The sequence below is a fragment of the Sorex araneus genome, chromosome 1 (genome assembly GCF_027595985.1).
Source record: "Sorex araneus isolate mSorAra2 chromosome 1, mSorAra2.pri, whole genome shotgun sequence".
Lineage (NCBI taxonomy): Eukaryota > Metazoa > Chordata > Mammalia > Eulipotyphla > Soricidae > Sorex > Sorex araneus.
The window spans coordinates 134,873,431-134,897,477 of record NC_073302.1 but is presented as its reverse complement, the minus strand read 5'-3'; the positions used below and the strand labels follow the sequence as shown (position 1 = coordinate 134,897,477).

Genomic DNA, 24,047 nt, shown 5'->3' with positions numbered 1-24,047 from the left:
AGCATAGAGAAGTGATTACAGCTAAACAAAGGAATGAGAGTGATACGGGAACACCTTGATGGGTGTGACTGGGGTAAGCCTAACTCTGGGAAAAACCGGGACAATTTGTGGCAAGAGGGGAGAGGACAAATTAATGTCATCCTACAGGGGAGGGTGGGAAAGGGGGGGGTATACTGGGGATATTGGTGGTGGGGAATGTGCACTGGTGGAGGGATAGGTGTTTGATCATTGTGTGATTGTAACCCAAACATAAAAGCTTGTAACTATCTCACGATGATTCAATAAAATGAGAGAGAGAGATAGATAGATAGATAGATAGATAGATAGAGAGAGAGAGAGAGAGAGAGAGAGAGAGAGAGAGAGAGAGAGAGAGAGAGAATGGCTTCTCCATAGTGGGGGGAAAAAACACTCAGAGAGAAATTTGTGTTCAAGAGAGAATACCCACTTGAAAAAGCAAACCTTTATTTATATTTTTAAAGCTGATGCTTAGTGCCCAGACGCCTGGAGAGGGCAGAGAGGACGGATGCTCAGAGTGCAGCTTGGACACCCACCTTAACCCCCTGGAGTTGGCCTGCAGGTCTGACTTTGAAGGCTCCGAGCTCAATAGTTTCAAAGGGACTGAAGTCATGCACAGGAGGCTGGAGGCCCAGGCGGTGGTGAATGACGTCCTCTTCACTGTCAACAACACGTTTGTCTCCAAAACCCTTTGCTGTGTAGGAGGCCAATATCCACGTGGAGACCCGAGGGTCGAACAGAACTGCCTGGAGCGCACAGAGGCCGGGCTGTGGGTGATGGGTTAATGCTTTTGATCATGTGGACGATTACCTCCAGACTCCCTATCCCGAAAACATGTGCTCCCTGCTGCACACACTCAGCCCTGACTACCTGGGTAGCGTTTGGAAACGCGCTTCTTCAAAGACTGGAAGCTTTACAAAGGAATGAACAGTCATTACCAAGCTTTTCCATCTAGAAGGGATGGAGGCTGGTACAAAATATTGTCAGCAGGCTTGACATTTTCGCCTATGGCCAGTTTTGCATCAGTCATGACGCAAAGCGCATCTTTAGTCTGTGTCTTGATCATTTCTTCAGATGTTGGCTTTTGATGCCGAATGTGATTGACTCATGAGTTGTCTTTTCATTTCTGATTCATTAAGGGGAATTGCTGGAACGCCATCCTTTAGACACTCGAATTTCTTTATATAGTATCTGTCCATTTCAAAACCGGGCCAATATCTCATTCTATTACAGTGCTTCAATGCTGCCAGCACATTCTCTTATTGAGAAAAATCTAGATTTGCACAGTAACTCAAAAGTTGAAATGACCTAATTTCAAACTTGGGTTCAGTTTGCTAAATCAGGGGGTTTACTACTTGCTTGAGCTGATTTTGTAGTAATTACAATATTACTGGCCTTATTGGAGACAAATTATCAACTAGTCTCCCCTGAACAAATTTGAAATTCACTGCTTCTCTTAATCTATTTACTAATATGGAATGATAAACATAAATAATTACATATGACAGATTAAATGAAAAGCAGGTACTGAAATAGATCTGATTCCTTGTTTGCCACAGCCAGCCAACTAAGAGGACAAACCACTAACAAAGGAATGTAATAATTTTTCCAATATATTTAAGTACATGACCAAATGCAGAAATAGGTTTCATTCTTTTTTCTTAACAAAAAAGCATCTTCAATATGTGTGATTGAAAACGAAGAAATTCTGATTTCCTAGAAAATATCAATGGGTGGATTCTTATTCTGAATGTTTGTTGCATATGTACAGTGTATATTCAGAAGGTATTTTTGCTTCAACATTTACTCTCTATGATGTAGTGCTTTGGTATTCCCATAACAACTCTCCTTCCCCGACAGCTGTGCAGTGTTCCGTCTCAGTGCTAAGTCTGCAATGTCATATGAGTGCATTGTATGGGTCTGAGACCAAAGGATGAATGAAGCCTTCAGATACTTGATATTTGAAAAAGGAAGACTGTGTATTTTGTATTTTCTTACAGGTATTAAAATTTATAAGCTTAATGAACTATACCATGCTGCTATGTGTTTTCAAGTACATATTGAGTAAGGGAGTATCGGGGGGTCACAATTTTCATAGTCTTCTAAAGCAGCAGCTGTAGAAATGTTGAGCTAAATTTCTGCCTCTTCAAAAAGGACACATTTTCATAAGCTGGTCATTTGCAGACTTTTTCTTTTTTAAAAAAATCATTACTAGCAATAGCTACTTTTTTGGTTTGAAGATCACGTAGACCAGAGCAAACTACTGTTCAGCCTGGGTCCTCGTTTATGAAGTATGAGTACTTCACAGGAATACTCTCATCATTGATAAATGCATATTCATTCTCAGCTTTTCAGATGCTTAACTCTTTGGGCACTGAAGTCATAACTTCAGGCTGACCTTTCTCACACTTAATCTCAGGCTAAATGTCAAGAATATTTGTAAAGTTTGAATGAAACTGTTCACTCATTTTGAGTTGCAAAGAAAAATGATTGTATGTTTAACAATTGAAATTGTTGATTTTGTGGTAAATGATTGTCACTGTCACTGTCATACCGTTGCTCATCGATTTGCTCGAGCGGGCACCAGTAACGTCTCCATTGTGAGACTTGTTTGTTACTGTTTTTTGGCACGTTGAATACGACACGGGTAGCTTCCAGGCTCTGCCGTGCGGGTGACATACTCTGGGTAGCTTGCTAGGCTCTCTGAGAGAGGCAGAGGAACCAAACCTGGGTCAGCCGCGTGCAAGGTGAACGCCCTACCCTTCTGTGCTATCACTCCAGCCCAGGTAAATGATTGACTAAAAAAAACAAAAAATGGTGGTTGGTGTTGTTTCTCTGTTGTATTTTTTTAAAATAGGGACCACCACAGCAGTTCTCAGGAAGCCCTGGTCCGCCAGTGATGTACAGCCTGACTCTAGCGCGGTGAGGTCTGTCTCTTTTCAGGGCCCATCAGGGATCCTGGCAGCTCTCGGGTTTTGTATTGTTCATTTCTATTTCATTGTTTTCCCTGTTCTGCATTTTTTAAATGTCAGTATAGAAATTCCTCAGAAAATTAAGAATATGACCCAGCAGTTCCACTTCTTGGTGTCTACCCTCCAGGACACAAAAACATTCACCCAAAAGGAACACCATTATCCATCGCAGCATTTAGCATAATGGTTAGGAGATAGAATCAACCCAAATTAGATGTCCAAATCAGATGAGGAGCTCACGGAGGTGTAGTATATACCACAGTGTGATACTATGCAGCTATAAGGAACGATGAAATCATGCAATGCACTGCAGCTCGGATGGAACTGGAAGATCTCATGTTAAGTAAAAACAAATACTGGATATTTTCACGAATCTGTAGTATATATGATAGCAGGACAAGGGAATGCAAGGTATGAAAGGGGAGATAGTTTGTCTTCATTTTCATTTGCCATCAGGTGTTTTTAAGTTTTTGCTTTAATTTCCTCCTGACCACCACTGGGTGCGACCCGAGATAAAAATGAAAAAAAAAATTAAATAAATTTATTCCTGACTCAGTGGTTGCTGAGTATATTCCTTAGTTCTCAGTACTCAGCATAGTCTTTTCTCATTAATAGAAGACTTATACTTTCACTTATTAACTTGATTTCTTCACTTGTATTTTTAATTGATATCATAAGCTTAATGTACTCCACAATGAATTTCTTTTATTTTTTTATTTTTTTGCTTTTTGGGTCACACCTGGCGATGCACCGGGGTTACTCCTGGCTCTGCACTCAGGAATTACTCCTGGCAGTGTTCAGCGGACCATATGGGATGCTGGGAATCCAACCCGGGTCGGCAGTGTGCAAGGCAAATGCCCTACCCGCTGTGCTATTGCTCCAGCCCTACAATGAATTTCTTATCTACTCCAAATCTTCAAATCTACGACTGTTCCCACCTCAATGACCACATAACTATTTCTGTTGTTTCATGTTAAAATCTTTGCAGTTATTTTTTTGAAATTCCCCCTCCCCTTTTCAGTGTAAGGCTCTGAAACTTATTGCAATGTTTACCAAAACATTTTTTGGTAAAAGTTTACCCAAAAAAGAGAACATTTTCCCCAGACATAAAGTCCCTGTCCCTGATATTTGACAAGTCAGAAGAAGAATATAAGAGAAAAAAATTAAAATTTGCATAGATATTTGAGGAGAGCATGCAGGTAAATTCTCACTATTGTGCTTAAAGGCTTTTTAGTAGCTTTATATGACTAACTAGATAATCACAGCATTAATCCAGTCCTTAATTTCTTTCTCTCTTGCAGCAATCAATTCATTTGGTTCCACCTTCAAAATGTAACTATTAAACCTACTTCTCACTACTTCTGTTGCTACCCAGCAGATCCAAGCTACCATCATCACTTACCTAGGATACTTTGAGTGTCCAGTAACATCCATCTCTTGTCATCAGCCCCCACACAAGCTTCTCAACACAGATGCCGCAATGTTTTTTTTTAACCTGTTAGGCAATTTGTGCCCTCCCCTCATTGATTCTCTAATTGGCACTCATATTTGATATCACACGATACCATTATCTTTTTTACTTCAACAGCTGCTATTCTCCTTTCACTGTTTTTCCTTCAGCATTCTAGGCATTTTCTCATGTTAGGGCTTTTGCATCAATTGTCTGCTCTGCCTGGAATATACTTCCCCCAAATATAAACATGGCTGACTTCCTCCTTTCTTAGGTCTTTGATCAAATGTCACCTTCTCAATAAGACTCCGCTGTCATATAGATCAGTCAGTGTTCTGCCAGGGAAACAGAAACTGCTTTAGACATTTCAAACAGGAAATTTAATTCAAGGCATTGTTTATACAGGTGACGGAATTGCTCAGGAGCCAACCGAGGGAGATCAGGAGGTAAACTCAGATATCAGAATCAGCAGGAGTTGCTCTCCCCCAAAGTTAAGCACCACAAGGAAGAAGTTGTGTTATCAGAGCTCCAGAGCAAGGCGGGAGAAGGACTGTGATGATCCAGTGGGATCCGGGAGCAGAACTGAAGATGCTGAAGTAGTGCTGGGACCCAGGGAGAAAGCCTGCTCCTTCCTGCCCCCGTAGAGTAGAATCAGTGAAATCGGACCAGCATGTACCTCTAAGCTGGACTGGACAGAGACATACCCTAACTTGTCCTCTCCTCTGCCAGCACCACCCATTCACAGGACCTAATCAGAAGCCAGAGGTTCAGAAGACCTGAGTGCTATTGTTCCTTGTGTAAATTCCAGATAAGCCAGGAAAGGAATCTAAAGGCGAGCTAACAGAAGATCCTCATGCCACCTTCTGACAACTGCCAGCGCCTAAGCTCTAGTTCATTGTGTATCATGGGTGCCCTTACCCAGTTCTACTTTCTTTCTTTCTTTCTTTCAGGACAACAAGTTATAAACAACAGAAATCCTCTGTGACCCTAGGGAAAAAGGTTACTAGGAACAACACATGGACAGGCAGTGGTTCAAATGCGAGAGCACATGCCTCCTTTTTGTTTTGTTTTCAGCCACACCCATCGGAGCTCCGGGCTTACTCCTGGGTCTGTGTTCAAGGATCACTCCTGGTAGGGCTCAGGGAAACTTTTAGAGTGCTTGGGGGTTGAATCAGGGTCAGCAGCATGCAGGACAGATGCCTGACCTATGTATAGTAGCCAAGCTGGGTTTAATTCCCAGCACCCCATATGGTTCACCGAGCCCCAGCAGGAGTGATTCCTGAGCACAGAACCAGGAGTAAGCCCCAAACACTGCCAGATGTATCCCCCTTCTTCCCCCCCTCCCAAAGATGTGATTCATCAGATTCCAGTATTTGATGAAATATTTAAATACTATAAGAGATATGCTTATTTTTATATTAAAAAATCCTTTAATTTTAATTTTATTTTTGTTTTTGACCCACATGTGGCACTGCTCCAACTCTACTCTGACATAGTGCTTGGTGGTCATGCCTGGGAGTTCTTGGTGATCATGAAGTGCTGGGGATTGAAAGGGCACCTCGCTGCACACAAAGCCTGCACACTCTAGCCCCACTGAACAGTCTCTCTGGCTAGATTTTGTTATTATTTTTTGTAGCTTAGGAGTTAAACCTGGGATTTCATACATCTGAGGCATGTGTTCTACCACTAAACCACAGCCTTACCCCTATGCTGCTTTTTCAGTTATTTAAGTTTTGGGGGGAAATTACTCTAAGTTCAAGGTTTGGAGCCATTCCTGAAGGTGTTGGTGTGGTCAGGGATAAAATCCTGGTCCTCCAGCATGCAAAGCGTTGGTTACTCTTGGCTCTGCACTCAAGAATTACTCCTAGTGATGCTCTGGGGACCATATGGGATCCCAGGGATTGAACTCAGGTTGGCCACGTGAAAGGCAAATGCCCAACCTGCTGTACTCTTTCCAGCCCCGAACAAGATATTCTTAGTTTCAATCTTTTTACCCATTGGAAATAAGTGCAAACCTGTGCATATTATAAATATCAATAATATAAGAACAATGTAGACTAAGACAGAGCTCAGTGGTAGAGTATATGCCTCACAGGAGTGAGACCCTGGGGTTCATTCAATGATACACACACTCCCCCCCACATAACAGAAAAAAAAACACATATGGATGGGACTTTTATAGATATTTTCTCTTTGTCTTTGAATATGTATATGCCTGATGTTCTTGGAATATCCCTCAAACCAAATGACAGGCTTTACATAGATCTCATTCATGCAAGATCTAGAAATTGATCAGTTTTGTCATGTAATTGTCCTGGTCAGTTTCTCTTTTGGAACCATTGACATACATCTGAAGATCTTTCAAATCTTTGGAATTAAAATGTCATTTTTCCGTTTGGGTCTTAATTGGCTTGCAGGTTAAATTAGGATAGGACAAAATTAAGTAGTCAGTCAGTGTAGAGTCAGAAATGACCTGGTCTTCTGACTTTAATTTTCAAATGATTGTTTTGTGCTTTTTCTGCTACATTTTATAGTATTAGAAAAAAAAGAAAAGAAATATTAGTGCTGGCTAGCAAACAATTAGCTATGTCTGCTCCTCAAATTCTCTTAACGTTTTAAATAGTTTTTTAGTTTTGAAACATAGCTTTCAAATTCAATCACCTTTCTTTGTAGAATTTTTTGAAAACAAAGAATAAAAAGTTGTCAATCGATTCTCCAGATTAGACTTATCTTTTTAAACTCAAAACCTAATCCTGAGAAAGCTCACAATTTTGTGCTTCCCTTATCTTCTCTCTTTTATTTTTATTTATTGATTTTTTTGGTCTGGAGTTTAAAGTGGAACCACGTTTTAGGCAATAGAAAAGTGAACAAGAGTAGCCAATAGATTATATTACCAGAAGGAATATTAATTTCTGGAAGACATCAAGATTCCAAAGCTTGCCTTGAAATCATCAGTTAGTCACGTGGCCCAATGGCAACAATTGAGGCAAGCGGGATGGAGCTATCCCATGCCACTAAAAGGCTTAGCATACTAATGGCCCTTTGACACTACCAGCCATTCAGAAATCAGACTTTGTCAAGCTGAAGAATAGACCACTCACCCCCAACAGGAAGCATTGGGGAGGCCAACGTGACAGTAATTCCCTGTCAGATAAAACTGAGGTATTGTTTTGTATTCCATCATATGTGAAAAGAAATGCCCAATCATAAATTTAAAATACTCGTTCCTGACCCGTTAGTCACTCTGTGTTAAAGTATCCATGACAAGCTGAGAGGAACAATTTTTAGAAGTTAGGTGTTTTTGTACAGGTTGTGGAAATTAAGATATGGCCAACTGCAATGTTTTTATGTAAGTGTAGTGAGGATATCTTACAATTGCTAAAGATTCCAAAGAGAGCTATTGAGGAGAAAAGCTGATCAAGATGAAACTATTTTCTTCCCTTTCTTAGATAGGAAACAGAATATAGTGTGAGAAAGTCTTTATGACTTTCTTTTCTTCATAAAGAAAGTCATGAGGAATCTGCAGGAGAGTTATTTTTCTCTGCTTTCACATAGCTTCAAATGACCTTATATTAATATGCAACGTAACACCAGAAACAATTCCATAGAAGACTGAGATTAAAAAACCTTGTAACGACCCATGGAAACTTGGGGAGGTGGGGAACTCACACATTAACACATCAAAACTAATTTGAAGAGGATTTAATTGATCCATGGGCTGTCAAAGGAAGACTTCAGCTTGTAAATTGCAAGTGGTTGTGTCTGCTCCTTACCTTTTTGTTCTTTTGAAAATAGAGTGGCGGGATCTAATCTGTTTTTATCTGTTTATGTTTATTTATTATTTCCCACCTTCTCTATGTATGTGGCACCTTATTTTCCCAATTAGCTTTTGTTTGAATCATTTTTCAAAGAGGGAATTATTTATTTCAGAGAGATTATCTCTTGTTCCATGAAAAAGGAAAAAACAGGTTCAAATCTGGGAGACTTCATCAAAGAGACTTGTAATCCCTATTGTGTCTGTGTATTCTTCCCATCAGTTTAGAGAATGTGATAAATATCTCTTTGAATCAAGCATTGGCATTTACTTTTTTTTTTCAGGCTTCAACAATTTCAATGAGTTGCAAAATATAGGATATTCAGATACAGTAAATTACTCTTCTGTGTTGCTTTATAAAAGTAAAAAAATAATGACTTGGTCATTTTTAAAATGTCCCCGTTGGCTAGGAGTAGATTAATATTTTAATAATTTTTATTTTATAACACTGTGTCTGGGAGGGGCGGGAAGAAAACATAAGACCACTCTTTGTGACCCAGCACGTTTCATTGAACCCAAGAAATGAATAATTGCAAAAGAATAAAAAGGCTTTAAAGTTTTATTTGGCATTGAAAACACTCAGACTGTTAACTCCAGCTACATTCTCTTGCAAAGAGATACATTATTTTAGGGTTTTTGAATAGTAAATGGTTATAACAATGTAGAATTAATTTTTACTGATTGCTCAGTTACCAGAAACTTTAAAAATACATTGCTTTTAATTGTAATTTGGTTAACCTGCTATTCCTGTCAAGTTTTCAAGCAGTTTTAATTTAATGTTCGCTAGTTGGTATCTTTATTATTCCATTCTGCCTCTTATTGAGATATGCTTGGTAATATTTTTTTTTCCAAATAAGAATAAAAGTCAGGATGTGAAATTGTCCAAATGCAGCATTAAACTTTTTTTTTTTTAAGTTGGTTAATCAGATAAGGTTGGGGATGAGAGGGAACTTTGAAACATTGATAGAGGGATGCTGACACTGGTAAAAGGTGTGGTGTTGGGACACTGTATGCCTGAAGCCCAATTTTTAATAGTATTGTAAACTACAGTGCATGATTATTAATGGGTGAATTTTTTTAAATTTCAAGAATTTTGATAGCAATATTCTCAGGAGAAAAATTATATGTTTGGGGGCTGGAGACAGTGGTATTAAGTAATTGAGTTAAAGGTCTTCCTTATATCATCTATCTATAGTGCTTATATATTTTTAATTTTTATGTGGTCTTAAAACAATTAAGATGAGGGAAAAAAGTGCTTCTTTCAAAGGGCTGGAGCAATAGTATAGTGGGTAGAGCATTTGCCTTGCACGTGGACAACCCGGGTTCGAATCCCAGCATCCCATATGGTCCCCTGACACCGCCAGGAGTAATTCCTGAATGCAAAACCAGGAGTAACCCCTGTGCATCTCCGGATGTGACCCAAAAAGCAAAAAAGATTTTGTCGTCTTGTCCTGGAAGAGAAGGAAAAAAACCTACCTTAGTTTAAAGTGAAAGTTGATGCTAGGAGTGGGGGTTGTAAGTAGTAGCCCGCTGGTTTTGCCTAAATGAAGCCTTGGGTTTGAGTCCCAACACAGAAAGAAAGAGAGGAAGGGATAAAAAAGAGAGAAAGAGAGAAAGCAAGCAAGCAAGAAAGAAAGAAGGAAAGAAAGAAAGAGAGAGAGAGAGAGAGAAAGAAAGAAAGAAAGAAAGAAAGAAAGAAAGAAAGAAAGAAAGAAAGAAAGAAAGGAAGGAAGAAGGGAAGGAGAGAAGGAGAGAAAGAGAGAGAAAGAAGTGCATAGAGGGAAGAAGAGTAAGAAAGAAAAAGAAAAAAGTTGATATTGAGAAAGAAAGAAAGGTTGGTATTGAATGATTTATAATAAATTTATAATATATTTATTTTAATAAATTATAAGCAATAAGCCACAATAGAATAGCTTATCATTTATAATAAAACAAATATAATTTATATTATTGAGTGATTTTATAGAGCGATTTATAATAAACATATTTTATTTCCTATATATTATAAAAAACTAGACTGTTGCATTATTGAAATGTATTGCAGCTTTATATTGATTTTACCTATCTGAAAGTATTAGTAATGGTGTGATAGTTATCATACTAGTCTTATTTTGCCAGTCTAATTTTTTTTTTGCCAGTCTAATTTTTTTTTTTTGCCAGTCTAATTTTTAAAAAACATTATTTTATTCTTTAGGTTTTGAATGTTAAGTAGAATGGAAAAGATGCACGAAATATGGTTTATTTATTTATTTATTTATTCATTTATTTACTCTTTTTTTTTTTTTTTGCTTTTTGGGTCACACCCAGCAATGCACAGGGGTCACTCCTGGCTCATGCACTCAGGAATCACCCCTGGCGGTGCTCAGGGGACCATATGGGATGCTGGGATTTGAACCCGGGTCGGCCGCGTGCAAGGCAAACGCCTTACCCACTGTGCTATCGCTCCAGCCCCTATTTATTTACTCTTATGTGGAGGGGGCTGGTTGGCCACACCTGTGGTGCGCAGGGGCACCATATGGGCTGCCAGGGGATGAAACCTGCCTTGGCCTCCTGCAAGGTAAGTGCCTTACCGCTGTACCATCTCTTTACCTCTCTGGCCCTATGTTTATTTATTTATTTATTTATTTATTTTTGGTATAGAGATCTCCCTGAGCTGTTCCTGGAGTAGAGGGGTGTGAGGCTACTTCTCTGATACCTAGTCCTTGCCTGGCAAGGACTTCTTTCTTTCTTTCTTTCTTTCTTTCTTTCTTTCTTTCTTTCTTTCTTTCTTTCTTTCTTTCTTTCTTTCTTTCTTTCTTTCTTTCTTTCTTTCTTTCTTTCTTTCTTTCTTTCTTTCTTTCTTTCTTTCTTTCTTTCTTTCTTTCTTTCTTTCTTTCTTTCTTTCTTTCTTTCTTTCTTTCTTTCCTTCTTTCTTGCTTTCTCTCTTTCTCTCTTTTTAATCCCTTCCTTTCTTTCAATGCTTAGGCCAGCAGCATAAGGCTTGTGCACAGCAGGTGTGAGGTCCACCTGGATTATACCTAGTGGTGTGGGAGGAGCCACACAGTGCCCTTGCTGGGGGCTCTTGTTTGCAAGTCGTGTGCTCTACTCCTTTGAAGAGCTTCACACACACACACACACACACACACACACACACACACACACACACACACACACACACACGAGTGCCAGGGATTAAGCTCAGGGCCTCACATATGCAAGGCAAATGCTTCACTTTGGAGTTACATCACCAGCCTTGGAAAATAAAATTTGGAAGGGTGGGGAAGAGGAGTGTGTCGGGCCACACTTGGTGATGGGGCTACTCCAGGCTTGTTAGCTCGGTGTGGCTCCTGGTGAGTCTCAGAGATCATGTGGTGTTGGGCCAGCCACATGCAAAGGAAATGCCTAAACCCAGTACTATCTCTCTGACACTAAACAATATGTATTTTTTAATTTTATCAAAATTTCATGATTTACAAAGTTGTTCATGATAGAGTTTTAGGTATATAATTCAACAATTAAAAAGCACAATTGTTGTTGTAAAGAAACAAATTTGATATAAATTTTAGTTTGTTCTAGTTGGAACTTAATTAAATTCACTTAAAACAGACTTAAGGGGAAAAACAATTTCTAAGGTACAGAAGTGTCAGGAATAAGAGGTTCAAGTTGGCAGTCTCAGAATGGAAGCTTCTGAGTTACGGAAAGAAGTAAGGGCTCTAGGGGGGGGGGTATAAAAGGGAAGAAATAAAATGTAGAGAAGCTGTTTGAAAAATAAAGGTTGTCCTTTGGAGAGGAGGGTTTGGGTTACCACCAGCTCTGTGTTCGGGGATCACTCCTGTTAGAGCTTGGGGAGCCATATGTAGTACTGGGGATCAGACAGGAGCCGGACATGCACAAGGCAAGTACCTTAACTCTTGTACTACCATGTGCAAAGTTGCCTTTTGATGTGGCTACATTCTAGAGAAAAGATATTTTTAGCGACCATTATTTTCCATTCCTGACCTACCTTAACTGTAGTCAACTGAAAAGGAAGTAAAGAGCTTTATTTGAATCTGCTAGATTGTGATTACCTTTGATTAATAATCTTCATGTCTCTTGGCATGGTTACTTCCTGTTGACATGTAAGAGAGCTAGGAAAATTCAAAAATGGCCTGACAGCTTTAATAGCCCCTTGAACAATATCTTCAGTTAAAGGCAAAAGATGTTGGGCAAGGAGGGAAGTTGCTGCCTCCATTTCTAAAAAGTTCGAGACATTTTTTCTCCCTGTTACAGGCAGAGACCTCTGTATAGGATTTCCCCAGTCAATGTTAAGGTCTTTTATAAGTGGGCAGTTATTAGTGTTTGCAAATACCAATCCTTCCTTCCTTCCTTCCTTCCCTCCCTCCTTCCTTCCTTCCTTCCTTCCTTCCTTCCTTCCTTCCTTCCTTCCTTCCTTCCTTCCTTCCTTCCTTCCTTCCTTCCTTCCTTCCCTCCTTCCCTCCTTCCCTCCTTCCCTCCTTCCCTCCTTCCCTCCTTCCTTCCTTCCCTCCTTCCTTCCTTCCTTCCTTCCTTCCTTCCTTCCTTCCTTCCTTCCTTCCTTCCTTCCTTCCTTCCTTCCTTCCTTCCTTCCCTCCCTCCCTCTCTCCCTCCCTCCCTCCCTCCCTCCCTCCCTCCCTCCCTCCCTCCCTCCCTCCCTCCCTCCCTCCCTCCCATTCCTTCCAAAGCTCTCTGGGGTCACTCCTGGCCGTTCCCCAGGGACCAGGTGCCAGGACTGAACAACAGCTTCCCTACATAGGTACTAACCTTTCGAGCAAATTTCCAGGCCCCTATATCTGGAATTTCATTAAAATAATCTCTGTACCAAATGTTTATTGGAGGAATAACAAAATGTGTTCCCCTTCAACATGACTGAAAGTGTTCTCTGATATTCTCATCAAATGCTTTCATTTTCTGATCTGTGATTTCCATCAGGTATGAAGACATCCCAAGAAAAGTGAAGCTTTATTTCACAAGAACAACTGGTCTCTTAGTGGCTGATTTGCCCACTGAGCTAATCAAGACTCACTTAATCAGATCAGTGGGCAAATTAATCTGCTCCTTCAGCCCATCAGGCATTCAAACAATGAGAAAAATGTGGCCAGTTCTTTCTTGGTGCATCATTTTTGCTCGGAAATCACTCATTTTAAAGATCATTTTGCATTAAAATCATAGCTATGTTATCGAACATAATGCAAACTTCACAATCATTCTTATACATTTTTAGATCTAACATAAGAGCTCGGGTTGTATCCCCACCAGGAGTGATCCCTGAGCACAGAGTCAGGAGTAACTCCTGAGTACCATTGGGTGTGGCCCCCAAAACAACATAAAATCAAACCCAGGAACTTCAAGATATAGAGATCTTCAGATTCACTCCTTAAATTAAGAATATACAGGTAGGGGCTGGAGTGATAGCATAGCAGGTAGGGCGTTTGCCTTGCACACGGCCCAACTGGGTTCAATTCCCAGCATCCCATATGGTCCCCTGAGCACAGCCAGGGGTAATTCCTGAGTGCATGAGCCAGCATCGCTGGGTGTGACCCAAGAAGCAAACAAACAAACAAACAAACAAAAAGAATATATAGGTAGTTAAGTGTAAAAATACTGAACAAACACACAGAAATTTGCAAGTTTTTTCTTTGCCCAATTTTATGATAACTCATAGCTTGTCTTATACCCAAGAGGCATGTTTTGGGGTGGTACACTGTGCTCCCCATTATTGTCATTGCACAATGTTTTGGCTGAATAACTCGAAAGACAGTTCTTGTACCTGGTAACTTGAGTTTATCTATCTATACCGAACCATGTATGCTTAAATACATATTCTTTTTGCCATATTAAATTTTATCCTACTTTCTGTTTAAAATAATTCCCTCCCAATGTTATGATAGGGAAACAGTGGTCAACTCATCAAATAATAAGTTATTTGTAAATGAAGTTTCCAGTCACCTGCTTTGAAATACGCCTTTCAGAACTGTAACTGCTGTCTGGCAGATGAATACACCACACACCTAACTGGAACTGAATTCTCAGGAAAATTGCACAACTTGAGCTTGTCTTCCTTGGCTATTCTCTTTCCTTTCTTTGTGCTTCATCTTCTCATGGAGTTAGTCACCCAAACTGAATTTCCTCTGGGGAAACTGTATGCACATTTTCTGCATAATCTCTTGAGGTTAAAGGCTTTGAGGATCTTTGTACATAATGGAAGAGGAGAGTCCTTTGACTAAATTGTCTTAATCCTTAAGATGTTTTGTGTGTCTTGAATAGGGAAGCCATCATTTCTTCTAAGGCTTCTTGAGACAGGATCTGCAAGAGATATTTGCTTTCTCAGTGATTTTATTGAGTAATGCATTGAATAGATGAAGTTAATAATTTCTAAAGAAGCACTTGCCAAATGTATTCTCTTTAACTATATTTTAAGGTTAATTGGTGTCCTCAGGGTTCTATCTAACCATGTGATAAGATTTTACAATAAACAAAATATTTATCTTCTAAAGTGAAATGATTTCTTAAATTGACAGTGCATATTGAGCATATTACTCCTGGATGAATTTGGCTCATTAAAAAAAGATCTTTCTGTAGGGGGGAGGGGTCATTATTTTCCTTGATATTTTACACAGAGAGCCTTTTGCTTAATAATTACTTTGTTACCAATGTCTTGCTCTTAAATGAGAGTTCATATAGGAGTCTATTATAAGTAGAATTATAATTTTGTGCTTTATGTAGCTAGTTTTAATATAGGTTCTAAAGAACAGTCTCTCCTTTGTTTCTTTAATTGTTCCCAAAAGAAAATTCACAGTCTCACATCTTTCCTCCAGTTACATAACCTTCATAACATTGTCAAATATAATTGATATATTTAAGAACATGCAAGCCCCATGGAGATATTAGATTTCTCTTTCTAGAATACCTTTTTTTAAAGGAGGCGTTTTACTTTTCTCTGGAGTATAACTGCTTACCTTTAGGTAATAAAGTGAGCAAGGTAATTTCTTAGGCTCTCTTCAGCTTTGTAAATGTATGGTCCTGGTTGGTCAGCCTGGCTTCACTTTTCTCTTTATTGTAAATCGTCACAAAATAGATCAATCCTGGCACATTTGGGGTTTATACTCCAGTCCCAAGTGACTGGTTTTCATAATCTATTTTTTAAAATTCTGTCTTACTTTGACTCTGGAAATAGAGCCAAATAGGATTTAAAATATTTTAAAATGTAATTCACAAATCTTCAATACCTACTCATTTACTCTTCACTGTGTTACAAACCGCAACTCATATTTCAGGGGAATAAACCTACAAATAAACTTAGACGATTATTAAACCAATGTCTTACTTGTGATAACATACTTGTCAAAGCATGGACATGTATGAAAAAAGAATTGCTCATAACATTACCAATCAAGAATAACCACCAAAGATCCTGTGCATTTGCTTTTATTTAATTAATTAATTTATTTATTTTTAGGGTCACTGGTAGTGCTGAGAAGAGGCTAATGGTTCCAGGACTGCCCAGAGCCAAGTGCCCTGCAGGGATATGGCACAGGATGGGAACTGGTCCCCATCAACCGAGGTCTCAGATGGATGAGGAATTGCTGATTGCAGGAAAGGAAAGTCAATCTTAAACTCTGCCCAGGTTTTCAGGAATGTCACCTTCCCTCACAGGAAAGAAATTTAGGAGGAGAAGGAAACTAGTTTTATTTACAGGAACATGCTTAGAGAAGTGTGAAGAGGGAAGGAGGAAGGGAGGGAGGTTTGAGAGAGAACACCGGCATCTCCTGAGGGGAAAAATTTAGAACACACAGCTCAGGTTGAGGTGCCGGCCAGTCTCCAGTGGGGAGAAGGAGCTTCATGTACCTTTACAGAGTTCATTTCATTTCCTTGTATCACTGTATCACTGTCATCCTCTTGTTCATCTATTTACTCGAGCAGGTGACAGTAACGTCTCCATTCATCCCAGCCCTGAGATTTTAGCAGCCTCTTACTTGTCTTTCCTAAAAACTGAAGGCTCTTTTCACGGTCAGGAGAATGAGACTGTCATTGTTACTGCATTTGGCATATCAAATAAGCCACAGGGAGCTTGCCAGGCTCTTCTATGTGGGCAGGATACTCTCCATAGCTGGCCGGGCTCTCCGAGAGGTGCACATATATATATATATATATATATATATATATATATATATATATATATATATGTGTGTGTGTGTGTGTGTGTGTGTGTGTGTGTGTGTGTGTATGTGTATATATATATATACATATATATATACATATATATATATTTCCCTTTATGATGACATGTCACACGGCCGTAAAGCAGTCCAGGAATATGTTCACTCATGCATGATGCCTGGCCTGAGCATGTGGAAAGTGGCCTGGGAGCTTGGTGGTCGTTGGGTAGTAGAGGTTGGCTGCTGAGATTGGGTCTCTTTGGCCGGGGAGGGCTCTCACCCGCCACCCTCTGGGGCACTCCGGGTGTGTGGTGTATTCGTTTTATTCCACTTAAAAAACCTTTTTTTTTGGTGGTTGGGGGTAACACCAGGTTGTGCTCAAGGTTTACTCATGGCTCTGTGCTCAGGGATCACTCCTGGCAGGGCTTGGGGGCCAATATAGGGTTCCAGGGAATAAGCCCAGATTGGCTAAGTACAAGGTAAGCACCAAGCCACTGTACTATCTCTCTGGCCCCCGGTTGGTTTTATACTGAGGTTTATACTAGGTCTTATACCCAAGCTGCCCTTCTCTGAGTCAGAGTTTGTTATTAGGGTTCTGGGAACTGGAAAAGCTTTACTCTGAGGGTCCTTTCCTGTTCTTATCATGACCTTTTGATTCTCTAGTAGCTTTTTATCTGTGGAGGTCCACTCTTCTCAGGGTGTTTCCTCTATTTCTGCATCTGGATGGTGACTCATTTTCTCCATCTCCAAAAAGCACAGGATTTGCATCTCAAAAAGATGTGGTCTTCATGCCTTCGGGCTATTTCACCTACCAGTGACTAGGCAACTTCTTGTTTTTATTATTTCCAGACAAACTCATTATTGACACCCTCTGTCAATCTGTCTTTATGCCCATTTGCTTTGTTTTCTTACTGTGCTAGGATAGACCCCAGTTCTCACGTATGCAAAGACGTACTTTGGTGCTGAGCCAGAACCTGGCCCTAACCCATTCCTATTGTGGTTTATTCTGCTTTCTTTTGCTTTGCTTTGCTTTGCTTTCTTGTAGGCATTGAATGTTCTTCTATTTTAAGCTGTGCTAATTTGATAGTATGGTGGTCTGAATTGTGGACCTTAGAAATGAAAAAAAATCTATAAATTAATTGCTGGAATATGCGAATATTACCTTACAACAGGGCAGAGTGTGGAAGTCAGCACCTCCAAACATGTCTTTGTTAAAAGGTTAACTTCAGGGGCCAAAGTGATAGCACAGCAGGTAGGGCTTTTGCCTTGCCCCAGCCGATCCCCCAATTCCCCGCCAACCCATGGTCCCCCCAAACACCTCCAGGAGTAATTCCTGAGTGCAAAGCCAGGAGTAACCCCTGAGCGTCTGTCGTAACTGTGTGTGACCCAAAAGGAAGGGGGAAAAAAAAAGGTTAACTTCATAGTGAGAGCTGCAGGCAGGAAAAATCTTTACTTGTGAAAATCTTCCTTAAAGGCATCTCCCAGGAGAGATGTAATCTGTGAAGAAGGAACTTAAATCCTGATACCTTTATTTCCCCTCTGGTCCTTCCCTCCCCCACCCACCCCCCACTTTTGTTTTGTTATTGTAATGGTGAGGAGTAGGCCATTTCCATACTCAGACACTTCAGTTGTGCTCATATAAACCTTGTGGGGTGAGGGGAGGGGGGAGGGGGAAGGGGAGCAGGAAGAGAGGTGGGGTTTGGAGCCACACTTGGAGGGCTATCCCTAGTTTGCTGCTCAGGATTCACTGCCAAGGATGTCCAGGGAATTTGCCAGGGATTAAACTTGGAGTTCCCACAGGCAAAATATGTGCTCCAGCCCCTTTGACATATTTCGCCAAATATATATATATATATAGATTGTCAATATATATATAGTGATTGTCAAATATAATATATATATATAGTGATTGTCAAAACTCACACAGTTGGTTATGGTGCCCTAGAGATCACAAACAACAGTGCCATTGGATTGTGCTGGGATTGAACTGGCCTCATGCCTACAAGGTAGGTGTTCTACCACAGGGTCTTTGCCAGGCCTCCCTCATACACTTATTTTACTGTGTGTTTCAGATATCCTCCCAAACTGGTATTCTTTTTTTAGTTCCCAATGTCCTCTTGAGTTGGCTAAACTATTTAAAGATGGTGGCCAGAGAGATAATACAATGGGTGGGATACTTGCCTTGAATGCAACCAGCCCAGGTACAATCCCTTACACCTCGTATGGTCCCCTGTGTACTGCCCCAAATGATTTCTGAGCACAGAGCCAGGAAAAAGCTTGGAGTACAGCCAGGCATGCCTCCAAACAAAATAAAAACCTTAAAGAGTGTATGTGAGACCAGGTGAATTGCTTAGTTATTCTGAGTCTCTACTCAGTGTACACGAGGTATGCATGTTACTAGCAAATTTCTTCTTTCTCCATTTTGAATCTGTCCTATACTTATTTGATTATTTGCCCAGCCTCTGAAGAACCCAGAGATGTTGGACGAATTCTTTTATGCCCCAGCTCATAACAAAGAAATGTGATTAAGAAATGTGATTAAGTTGAAAACCTTGAATGGAGGAGAGTTCATGCTGATTATCTGGATAAATGTATCAGGATGTAGGTTCCTTCTTCATAGATTACATCTCTGCTGGGAAAGGAGAGTCCATTCTGACTAACTGGATAAAACCCCAGTTCAATTCCCTAGAGGCAGTCTCATGTATTGCTGTAAGAGAGAGGCAAAGGACTTTTTTTGAGATAAATACATAAAGACTGCAATGTGAAGATAGATGAATAGATCAGAGTGATAATAACAAGAGCCCAGAAACCCATACACAAAGTCTGCTGAAAATGTGAGAGAAAAGTAAAACACCTTCCGCATACCATCCAGAATCGAATTGAATAGGGTCTTAACAACACCTTGATTTCAGACTTCTAGTCTCAGAACTATGAGACAAGTTTCAAGGGTTTTCAGCCTAAATGCTATTGATTTATCATAGCAATTACAGGTAGTATTTATATTTTAATGTTGTTTTCATCTGCAGTTCTCTAACCAAATACATGGCTATTGAAAATGTTATTTACTTAATTCGTAATAGGACTGGATTGAAGAGAACCTAAGTTTTCTTAGGTAGAAGGAAAAAACTGGTTTAGAGGTTATTTATAGTATTTTATTTATAGTATTTTAGAAGGAAAAAAAATGCTACTGCTAAATAAGATAGTAGAGTGAGGGTAAAAAGACAGATTTGGGAGACCATTGAAGTTAGGAAGATAAGACTTAATGATTGAGGGGCCTGAGTGATAGTACAGCCAGTAGACATTTGCCTTGCACATGGCTGACCTGAATTTGATCCCCGGCATCCCATATGGTCCCCTGAGCACTGCCAGGAGTAATTCCTGAGTGCAGAGTCAGAAGCCTGTGCGTTGCTGGGTGTGACCCAAAAAGCCAAAAAAAAAAAAGTCAATGATTGAGTGTACAAGATTGTGGAAAAGAAACATGTAGACAGATAATGGACAACCACTGTGCCACCTACTGAGGTAGAAAATAATGGATAGGAAGAAACAGGTTTACAGGGAAAAATATCCTCCACTTAGGATGACTCAAGATGCCTTGTGAGACCTGTGAGTGAAAATATCTAGTGGACTGCTGACTATCATGTCCAGTGCTCAGGAAAGAGAACTTGGCTAGAGATAGAGATTTATATCACTATTTTGAAGCTATCAGCAATATGTGTGAAACTTTTCTAGATAAGTTGTTCTGAGTTTAAAAAGAGAAGAACTCAGCCAAAACCCTACAGAACAACATAAAAATAGCATTGTATGTGCTCACAAAAAAATTAACGGTTGGATGGAGAGATAGGACAGTATGTAGGGCACTCCCCTGTACACATGAACCCCGGTTCCACCACTTACAGTTACCGGAGCCCTGTCAGAATTCATCCCTGAGCTCAGTGTCAAGAGCAAATCCTGACCATAGCCAGGTGTGGCCTCCAAACACTTAAGTGGGAAGGTCAGAGAAAAACTGGGTTGGGCAGATGGCGCATTGAGATGGAGCACATTCTTTGCATGTTTGAGACCTGGGTTCGATTCCCAAATACTTCCAGGTATGTGGCCCCAAGTCTCACAAGAAAAAAACAAAGGGAGGAAACAAAGAAGGGAAGAAAGGAACTCCCACTAAAATTAGAAGGTTTTCCAGGTGGCTTGAGAATTATGTTGCAGGTTACTTTCGTCTATCTTAACAGATGTCACAGGTGGCATGTGAATGAAGAGCAAGGGCAGAAAGCCTTGAGAAGAGGACTACCACATTCTTCTTCCCCTCACCACAGGGCCTTGATTCAGTGCTGGGAGTGGGGGGTTAGGACCAGGGAAGTCTGACACAGCACTTAAGTGGCAGCTGTTAAACTGAGTTCAAATTTCACTTGAACTGTAGGGCAAGGAAACTGGTCCCCACTACCCAAGTTCTTAGGAGCCATGGATTCAGACTGGATCAAGGAATGGCTCTTTGAAAAGGAAAAGGAAACTCAGTTCCCTCTGCTCAGATTTGCAAGAACACTTCCTTCCATTGCAGAAAAGAATTTCAGGAGGAGACAAGTAATAAAGTGAGATAATTACATTTATAGAAATATTAGAAGGGAGAAACAGAAACAGAGACCTAGACAGACATTCAGGAGAACATGGACTTCTCCAGAGGGGGAAAACTCAGAGTACACAGCTCTGGTTAAGATGTGAGCAAATTCTGGAATGAAGAATGCACTCTGCATGCCTTTGCACCAATGGTTTTATGGAGGGTGGGGGGGATGGTCAGGAAAGGTGGTTCAAACCTGGGTTGGGATCATGCAAAGCAAATGCTCTACCTGTAGTACTCTCTCCAGCCCCTCTGACTCCTCATTGTCTCCATTTCTAAATAGCTCTGTATTTGCATCTCCAAAGGGGCTGACTTTTCTGCTTGTGGGCAGCTTCAAGGTTACTAAGCAAAGTGTTCTGGATTTTATTATTTCCAGAACTCATGACCAGGGTTGGAGAGCTAGTACAGGGGTAAAGTGCTTGCCTTGCAAGCACTGGGATTAATACCTGAGCAAAATTAGCAGTACCTGTGCAGCACCAGGAGTAGCCTCAAAACAATGCAAAACAAAGCAAGAAAACAAAACAAAACAAAACTCATTATTAATCACATGCCAGCCTACCCTCCAGCCTCACCATTAGGACAGTGGAATCAACTATGTAAAAAGCTGCAGGAAGTTTAATGAATGAGGACTCCAAACACCTTAAGTAAAAAAGAAGAGGGTCTCCTTACTTTGGCAAAGAATACTAAACAAGATGAAAGATGAACTAAAAAAAACTGTGGACCATGCTCAACATGTCAAAAGATTAATAGCAATAATAAGCAAATAAATTTATACAAATTAACACTAGAAAAATAAGTAGCAACTTTTAGCAAGTTATTAATAAATGAAGAAATGTAATGGCTAACTAACATGTTCAAATTTACTAACAAGACATGTAACTAAAAGTAACTGATAAAAATAACTAAATACTAAGTTCTATAGCTGTAGAACTTTAAAAGATTAAATGAGCCATTGTAGTAGGAAATGAAGGAAAATAGACCCTCATTCATGGTGGGTGTTTAGTCAATCTAACCCTCTGAGAAGGCAATTTGACACAATGTATCAAATTTAAAATGTATATAACCTTTAACCCGCTAATCTAACTTTTAGAATTTACTCTAGAATTTATTGCAAGGGGAAAACAAAGGCAGAATGATATCTGTATAGGGATGTTCATTCTGACTTTGTATTCACTGTCTCCTGATTCATCAGTACGCAAAAGCAATTTGGCTAACAGCACAGTAGCATTTTATCACTTGTATTACTTGTCATCCCATTGATCCTTGATTTGCTCTCGAGCGGGTGCCAGTAGCATCTCTATTTGTCCCTGTCTTGTGCTAGAGTAGCCCAATGATATCTGCTCACTCCAGGAACAAGAAGAGCCTTAAATTGTTCATTCGGGGTTTTGACGGAGAAGTCTGACCATCTTGTTGGTGGGCTGCCATGCGGTCTTTTTTTTTTTAAATTTATTTTATTGAATCACCATGGGGAAAGTTACAAAGTTCTCAGGCTTATGTCTCAGTTATACAATACTCAAACACCCATTCCTTCACCCGTGCCCATATTCCACCACCAAAGACCCCAGTTTACCTCCTAACCCTCGCCCCCCCAACCCCCATCCCCGCCTGTGTAATTGATAAATTTCACTTCATTTTCTCTTTACCTTGATTACATTTCATAATTCAACACAAAACTCACTGTTGTTGGAGTTTTCCCCCAAGAAAGACAGCCCTACTGCCAATGAAGCATTTGATAATTAGTTTTCCATTGCTGAGACTGGAGAGATATGAAGTTCCACTGTTTCAAGTACATAGAATTTTTTTTCCCTTCCTTCCTGCGCCACCAAGTTCGTGCCTGCTTAATAAATAGCCCTCATATTATGGCTGACACCACGCCGCCCGATGAGAAAAAAGGATATTTCCCGTCCTCAGCCGGTGTGGGGCTATGGCTTAGTTCACAGTCTAGAGACATGGCTGCAAGCAGTTTCTGGAACCAAAAGTAGTTCCTCCAGATTCTGGTTGATCTGCAGCAACTTGGCCTCACAAGAGTGTGGCCTCCCAGGTCGAATCTCGGCAGAGCATGCGCTGGTATCGGCCCGAGACTGCCCAAGTGTCCCGCTGTTCCAAGTATATAATTTATTTTTTCCCCTCCCCTTCCCGCGCCTCTAAGTTCGTGCCTGCTTAATTGACCTCATAATATGGTGGACGCCACACCGCGTTTCTCCCAGAAAAGGGAAAAGAACTGAGAAAGGAGGATATTTCCTCTCCTCGGCCTGCATGGGGCTATGGCTTAGTTCACAGTCTAGAGAAGTGGCTGCAACTTTGATTACCTTCAATATTTCAACAAAAAACTCAGTATTATTGTTTGGAGTTTCCCCCCACAGTCAGACCTGCTAAAAAAAAAACCGTTTCACATTGCTGACAATGAATAGATATTAGGTTTTGTTTTTATTGTATGAAGTCCAGGGAAAATTCTGCCAGTAATTGCATCCCTGCAAGCTTTTACTTCCCTTTTGTGGTGCTCATATGATGGAGAAGCCTGGAGAGAAAAACCCTGCCCCGCTGGTGGAGCATGGACCAGGGGCTCCCATCACAGCCTCTTGGCCTCTCTGGGAGCTGCTTGTGTCCAAATTAGTTCAATTGCCTCCGGGGTCTAGCTCATGCAGCCACAGAAAAGACCATGCCCGCGTGGCGCTGTGCTTAAATATTGGCAAAGGGCGGGATGCCACGCGGTCTTTTGACGTCCTGTGGAATACAACTGGTAACTACTCAAGTCCAGCCATCGTCTCTGAATTGCATTACGTGTCCGGCCCATCTGATTTTCGATGCCTTTGCATGAGCCTCAGGCAACCACAAGCTAACATCCGTGCTCGCAAAGCTATGCAGAGAAGTGATAAAGGAAGACCTCAAAGAGAGAAAAGCAGTAGTGTTGGCCAATGCAGCAGAAGCCGGGAAAAGTATTTTCAGTGCATACCTGTCCTTCGCCAACTACAAGACCAACATGACTGCCCTCCGACATCCTAGTAGATCTATCACATCTTTCAGAGAGGTAATAGAG

The 24,047-nt window shown here is 40.5% G+C and overlaps 1 pseudogene; it reads left to right on the top strand.

Moving 5' to 3' along the window:
- Positions 1 to 482: 482 nt before the first annotated feature.
- On the top strand, positions 483 to 970 carry LOC101552011 (GSK3B-interacting protein-like; annotated as a pseudogene).
- The last annotated feature ends 23,077 nt before the right edge of the window (positions 971 to 24,047 follow it).